This window comes from Phaenicophaeus curvirostris, chromosome 28 (assembly GCF_032191515.1).
Source record: "Phaenicophaeus curvirostris isolate KB17595 chromosome 28, BPBGC_Pcur_1.0, whole genome shotgun sequence".
NCBI lineage: Eukaryota > Metazoa > Chordata > Aves > Cuculiformes > Cuculidae > Phaenicophaeus > Phaenicophaeus curvirostris.
The window spans coordinates 5068195-5075339 of record NC_091419.1 but is presented as its reverse complement, the minus strand read 5'-3'; the positions used below and the strand labels follow the sequence as shown (position 1 = coordinate 5075339).

The 7145-nt window shown below is 59.4% G+C and overlaps 1 protein-coding gene across 3 annotated transcripts in view; it reads left to right on the top strand.

The window, feature by feature from the left end:
• The first annotated feature begins 292 nt into the window (after positions 1–292).
• The window catches only part of PTPRS (protein tyrosine phosphatase receptor type S), a 156846-nt gene continuing 149993 nt past the window's right edge, over positions 293–7145 (top strand). For all 3 annotated transcript variants that reach the window (XM_069877974.1, XM_069877973.1, XM_069877972.1), the window contains exon 1: positions 293–381. The gene's annotated coding sequence lies outside the window, so the exon portion shown is untranslated. The remainder of the gene's footprint in view (positions 382–7145) is intronic.

The following is a 7145-nucleotide window of genomic DNA, read 5'->3' as shown; positions in this document are numbered from 1 at the left end:
CCCCTCGCGGTGACGCTCGCCCCTCGCGCCCCCCTCCCCTTCCCTCCGCCCCCTCCCACTCCCTCTCCCCCCCCCTCCCTCCCTCTCCCCCCCTCCCTCCGGGGGGGCCCCGCGCCCCGCTTGGCCCCGCCCCTCGGTGACGTCACGCGGCGGGCCCGGGGGATGACGTCACCCGCGGCGGGGCCGGCGCGCGGGAGCTCGCGCCGCAGTGTCCGCGGCCCCAGCGCAGCCGCCGGGCGGAGGCGGAGGCTCGGGGGGCGGCGGGGGAGGCGGAGGAAGAGGAGGAGGAAGAAGAAGAAGGTGGAGGAGGAGGAGGAGGAGGGCGGCCGCGGCCCCGGCCCCTCCGCCGGCCAGCATGGGAGCGGGCACCCGCACCGGCAGGTACGGCCGGGGGGCGCGTTATAACGGGGGAGGGCGCTGAGGGAGCGTCCTACGGGGGAGCCGCCTGAGCTGCCGCGCTCTGACGGGGGGGGGGGGCTACTGAGCGCGGTGTAACGGGGCTGAGGGGGCGTCTGACTGAGCATCCGCGCTGGAACGGGGTGGGGGGGGTCGCTGAGAAGTCGTTATACCGGGGGGGTCGCTGAGCAGTCGTTGTACGGGGTGGGGGGGGTGTCTCTGAGCAGTTGTTGTACGGGGGGGGGTGTCGCTGAGCAGCCGTTATACCGGGGAAGGGGGGGGGGGTCGCTGAGCAGTCGTTATAGCGGGGTGGGGGGTGGTCGCTGAGCAGTCGTTATAGCGGGGAGGGGGGGGGGGGTCGCTGAGCAGTCGTTATACCGGGGAGGGGGGGGTCGCTGAGCACTCGTTGTACTGGGGGGGTCCGGCTGAGCATCCCCGCTGTAAGGGGTGGGGGGCGCTCAGAGCGCGTTGTAACGGGGGATGAGGGGGTGGGAGGGGTGGGTCTCCGGCTGAGCAGCCGCGTTGTAACGGGGGGGGGGGGGGGGGCGGGGGGCGTTGAGTGTGGTGTAAGTGGGGGGGGGGCTGTAACCGGCGGGGGGGCGCGGGCGGCTCGCATAGGGGGCGTTATAGGGGGGTGGGGGGTGGGCGGGGGTCGCGTTGTAGCGGGGAGGGGGGGGGGCGGGGAACGAGAGGCGGGGGGTGGAGGAAGGGTCCGCGCTATAGCGGGGGGCGCAGGGAGGGGGCGCCCCCTCCCCGTGTCCCCCGCGGTCCCAGCGGGGTCTCCGACCCTGGGGTGCGGGCGGGGGGGCTCGGGGCGCTGCGGGACCCCCGTGTTGGGAGGGGTGGGGGGGTTCCCGGCACCTGCGGGCGGCGGGGATGCTCCGGTAGCATCACCGGGGGAGGGATGCGGGTTACCGGGGCGGCATCGCAGGGCTGCGGGTACCGGGATGCGGGTATCGGTGTGGAATCGCTGGGATGCGGGCACCGGAGCGGCATCGAAGGGCTCCGGGAACCGGGATGCGGGCACCGGGGCGGCATCGAAGGGCTCCGGGAACCGGGATGCGGGTACCGATGTGAAATCGCTGGGATGCGGGTACCGGAGCGGCATCTCAGAGCTCCGGGAACCGGGATGCGGGCACCGGGATGCGGTCACCGAGGCAGCATCGTCGGGCTCTGGATGCCGGGGTGCGGGTACCGGTGTGAAATCGCTGGGATGTGGGTACCGGAGCGGCATCTCAGAGCTCCGGGAACCGGGATGCGGGCACTGGGATGCGGTCACCGAGACAGCATCGTCGGGCTCTGGATGCCGGGGTGCGGGTACCGGTGTGGAGTCGCTGGGATGCGGGTACCGGAGCCTCATCTCGGGGCTCTGGGTGCCGGGATGCGGGTACCGGAGCCTCATCTCGGGGCTCTGGGTGCCGGGATGCGGGTACCGGAGCCTCATCTCGGGGCTCTGGGTGCCGGGATGCGGGTACCGGAGCCTCATCTCGGGGCTCTGGGTGCCGGGATGCGGGTACCGGAGCAGCATCGCTGGGGTCTGGGTTCCGGGGTGCGGGTGCCGGGATGTGGGTACCGCAGCATCCCTCAGAGCATTCCCCGCGGTGCTGGCAGGGTGATGCCGCACCCCTGGGGTGCCCCCTTCGTCCCCTCCCCAAACACCAGCGGCACTCTGGGTGCCCCATCCGGCCCCCCGCCAGCTCCAGAGCCCGTTGGGAAGCGGGTTTCACCCCACTCCCCCCCGCTGTGTGATGATGGCAGCAAGAGAAGGGTGCGGATCACCCCGAAACTGCTGCTCTGAACCAGATCCTCCAGCACGGAGCAACCGGGGGGCACCTCGGGATCGGCAGCCCGTGACATTTCCCCTCTATCCCCGAGGATTTCGGTTGAAATCCCCACCCTGAGGCTGTCCTGCCGCGGGGGAGAGCCCCCCCGAAACAAAAACCATCACAGAGGGCAAAAAAAATAATACCCCGAATAAGAGGAGTGGTTAACGGTGTTTGCGTTCCAGCGGGAGGATCCCGCTCGCATCCCTCCTGGGAAAGCAAACGGTGTGGATGTGGGACGAGGGGGATGCTGTGGGGAGGTGGTGACACACGTGGGGTCCGGTGATGCCCCCTGGGGGTGCTGCACCCTCCCCAGGGTGGGGGGCATCTCCACTCCCTAGGGATTTGTTCCCTCCGGATCCCAGGAGGTTGCGCTTCTGCACCAGCGCTTGTTGTAATTGGGAGGAAAAGTGGGTTCGGTATGGGGCGAGTGGTTCCAGCCTTTCCTCTGAGCTGGAGACCCTGCAAGGTGTTCACCTAGAGCATCCCCTGCTCCCTTCTCCACAACCCCCCTGGAATCTGCGGGGATGTTCCCGGAGGCACTTGTGCTGCTGCTCCTGCTCGCAGCTCCACTCAGACAGGGACCTGTGTCTGAGCAGGAAAATATTATGGTCATATATATTTTATTTTTCCCTATAAAACATGGTTTGGGGGCTGTGTGCCTGCGCCGGGCTTGGGGAGCTGGTGGTGGGACCTGGACTGGGGTCCTGCTGCAGGTGACGAGGCTGCTCGTTCCCTTGGGATAATGGGGGTCCGGAGCCCAAAGCCGGTTGGGTTGGGCAGCGTGAGGCATCGGGGACCCTCCTGCCCTCCCCGGGGAGCTGAGGTGATGCCCCTCCTCCTGCCAGCCCGGCGGTGGGAAAGCTGTTAATTGCTCCCTACCAGATTGACTTATAAGTTAACGAGTTTCCTGGCACTCTCCTCCTCCTTCCTGTGCGTGGTGAGAGCCCATATTTCAAATGGGGGAAAAGCCATAAATACTTCGAATAACACGAGCGGAGCTTCCAGCTGAAGCGATGCCACGCGGGAACGTGGGGGGCGATGGAGGCGATGGGGGCAAGCGGTCCTCGAGTCCTCTTGGCTCAGGTCCTTCGTGCCCCTGGGTCTCCATCCCCTTGGTCCCTGGTGCTCCTCAGGTTTTATTAGTTTGGGAATCACAGCATCTTCCTGGGGTGCTTGCTCCGATTTGCCCAGAGAGGTGCAGGTTTGCTCTGCTTTTCTCTGGATGCTAAAGCGTAGTCAGTGTGACGCGGAGAGGAGGAAAAACATGTCTTTGCTGCTTCTCCGGGAGGGTGGGTTCTTGTCAGAGCCTTAATTCTGCTGCTGCTTGAGGGGAAGAGGGGAATGAGGGTGAAGAGATCCCCGTGGTCCAGCGGGGTTGGATGTCCGAGGAGACGATGTGGCCGCACGCTGGGGACACTGGGGCTGAGTCTTCACAGCGTAGAAACGGCTCCTGCCCACCACGCTTGCCCAGAGGGCTGGGGTCGTGTTTAGAGACCCAAAGCTGTCTTTGAGGTGGGGGCTTGTCCCTCCTGATGCTGCTTTGAGGTCTCTCTGTCCAGGATGATGCCTTCGGCACTGCCAGCAAGGCTGTGCCCCTGGGCTCCCTAGGGGTGGGCTCGGTGTGGAGCGGGGCGAGGGTCCCACCCAGCTGCTCGGCTGGTTGCCAAAGAACTCGAGGTAGTAAGCGCATGTTGAACTGTTTATCCGCTTTTCCACGTGGCATACGAGGTTGCGTGGGTGGCAGAGCCGTCGTGATGGATGCGAGATGTTGCCTCTGGCCTGCCCCGCCGTGTATGGATTTTGTTGGAGCCCTCCCCATTCTCAACTAAAACAGCTTTTCTTTTGCATTGCAGAGATAACAAAATTGCCAGTGTAGGATACCGAGGTAAAGGGAAGCCAGGTCTGACCCGAGTCAGTGTGGCAGCGCGAGCCTGTGGTAAGGAGAGAGTTGTTTGGTTGCATTAACGAGGTGCTGCTTAAGTAGTTTAATCCACAGCCGCTGAACTTCGAGCTTTTAATTCTTCTTAAAAGAATTCATCAGAACATTTATTTTATTCATAACTCTCTCTCCCCCAAAAAAGGAAAATCTGTGAATCGCTTCAGCTAAAAGTCACCACAGGGTGACAAACACACCTACCTTTCCACTTCAGCCACAGACCCTTCCCTTCCTGCATCCCTGGGCTTTGCTCGGGGCTGGTGATGCTGGGCAGGATCCACAGAACTTTTTCTTTTTAATATTTGCAGACTGAGGAGAGTGGGCAGGCCGGGGCGCTGCGGGCTGTTACGGTATTGAGTGTTTAAATTTGCTGTTGGTTTTAAACTGGTGAGTCCTGCAGGAGTGAAGCTCAGGGCAGCTGCCTTTCTGCAAAGTTTATTGCACAATAAGCTGGAACAATCCGAGGGCTCTGTTAGGCTCTGTTTTTTGCTCTTCTGATTGTTTGCTTTATAACTTGACTGATTGTTTTTTGGGTTTTTTTTTTCTTTGACATCAGTCTAGCAAACTGGAAATTGTCTTTTTTCATCACCTCTATCCTTGAACTCATAAACCCTCCAGACCTCTGGGTCTGATCCAGTGTAATGCTCTTGGATTTTTTTTTTTTCTTGCTTGGATATTGTTGGCTTGGCTTGGTAATTTATCGAGCTTGGCGTTCCCATTGCAATAGCTGCCTGCGCTGTCGGATTATTTGTCTGAACAAGCCCTTGCGGAGCCGTGTGTCCTGCGTGCCGAGCCCTTTGCAGATGGGCATGTCCCAGTGCAGCCCCAGCATCCAAACAAATAGTTTTCAGCCCGTGTTGTGCTCTTGTCACTCGCTAGGGAGCTCATTGGAAGCATGAGTTTCTTCAAACTCCATTATTATTTTTTTGACCTATGACGTGTGCCCCGCGGGGATGTTCAGGTGTGGGGAGGGAGCAGGTGCGAGGAGAGCAGCATCCTGCAAGGTGCTTAGGGATGCTCCGTTCCATCTTTGGAGACAGAGGGGTGGTGCTGAAGGTGATGACAGCCCAGTTCCTGGTATGGGGGACGCACCAGGACCTAACACTGGGATTTCTTCCTTCTCCTGGGACTTTCTGACCTTGTTGGAGACGCTGTCCCCTGCCCCACGAAAACAAGGCTTCACCATTTCCCAATCCAGCCAACCTGCTGCCGCCCTAGGCATCTTGAGACTCACCTGGGCTTGTGCCCCTTGGCTTTGGAAAGCTTTGGAGAGGCTTTTGTGCAGCTCCTGGTGTGGCAGAGCAGGGTTTTGGAGCCCTGCTGCATGGGCATGGCCAGCCCAGACAGAGAGAGAGATTTTTCAGCGTTGCTGTGTCCATATGTTCCTATAGGCCAGACCATTGCAGTTCGAATGTTGCAATACAAATGGGAGCCCTAATAACACCCCTGCTCAAGTTTCCTGGCAGCATTTGCACGATTAAGAACTGTTCGGGATTAGAAAGCAGATCTTCGTTTGTCTAAACAGGTTTAAAAAAACGATCATATTAAACTAGGCCAGGCAACTCATACAACGTGCACACCTAAATTGGTTTAACGTTTGCATAAATCAGATTAAATCGGGTTTGTGGTAGGAAGCCTGTGGCTGTTTCTGCCCAGCTCTTGGAGGTCTCTGCTCCTGTTGAGGTGTCGGGGCTGGTTTTCACAAAGCAGCAGCTGAATCACTTGTTTACAGCCTTGATTTGCAGGTTATTGCTCTGTACGGGGCTGGTTTACATCAGCCCAGAGGGCTGTGGCGTGTCTGGGACCTCGCAAGCAGCTGGGATGCCCCAACCCTAGCAGGGGATGCCCCTAATGGAAGAGGAAACCTGAAGGTCGGGTGGCTTTTAGCAGTGTGATTGGGAAGGTGGAAAGGGGGGTGGCAGCAAGCAGGGGATTCGGATCACAGCTGGTTTGGCTGCAGCCACCACTTGCAACATGTGGTGAGTCCTGGTGGGTGCTTTGCATGGAGTGTCTCTTTCTTGGGACGGAGTGGCGTGTGTATGTGTGTATTTTGAAGTCTGTTGGTGTTTGAGTAATGAAATATTCCCATGTGAGGCCATACACAGAGAGGACAGTGCCTGGGGGTCCTACCTCTCCACTGCCATCTCTCTGCTTTGGTCTTGGAGCATCACGGTCGGGGTCCGTGGGCGCTTGGGAGTGAAAATGCATTTGGTGTCCTGCTTCTGAGTTTCCTCTAGCTGGCCAGAGCACAACAGGTAAGCTGCTCTGCTCGGGCTCTAGAAATGATTTGTGCTTGCTGCTGCGTTCGTGGGAGGTGGTGGATTTACACACCCAGTCAAGGGGTGCGTTGAGATACACCAGATCCAAACTTCAGGAATTCCTAAACTTTATCTAATGCTGCTTTTGGTTTTTCCTCCCCTCTTTAATTCTGTTTGCGGGTGGCGAACACGTGATGCGACACAGAGTTAGCAACATGGGGTAACCGCATGCTCTGGGTGCAGAAGGCACAAGGCTGGAGGCAAAGCCATCTCGATCTCTCTTGCTTGCAACCACTAAGCAAGGGGAGAAGGAGGTGGTGTTGAGGGTGACAACAGCCCCGCTCCTGGGCAAGGAGAGGGAGGGCATGATGTGCTGGTTTCTCTGTGGCTTCTTAAATGCAATAATCCTCTCTCAGAAAAACGGCAGCCACCTCTGAAATTCAGCGAGTTGTCTCTGCTTGTGTAGCTAGAGTTGTATCTCTCCCCCGTGTTTGATTCTTCGTGGTGTCTCTGTATCCAAGTCGGTGCTGCTGGTAATTCCGTGGGTGATTTAAATCTGAAAGGCTCTTTCCACAAGAGTCTTGCTCGTGCTTCCCTCCATTTTGCTTTTGCAAAGGCAGCAGAGGCGGCCGGAGCGACTGCTCGCTGTGTGGAGGCAAATGCGCAACATCTGTGGGAGTCGGGGACTAGTTTTAGTCTTATCTTCAGCTCTGACATCACCAGGTGCTT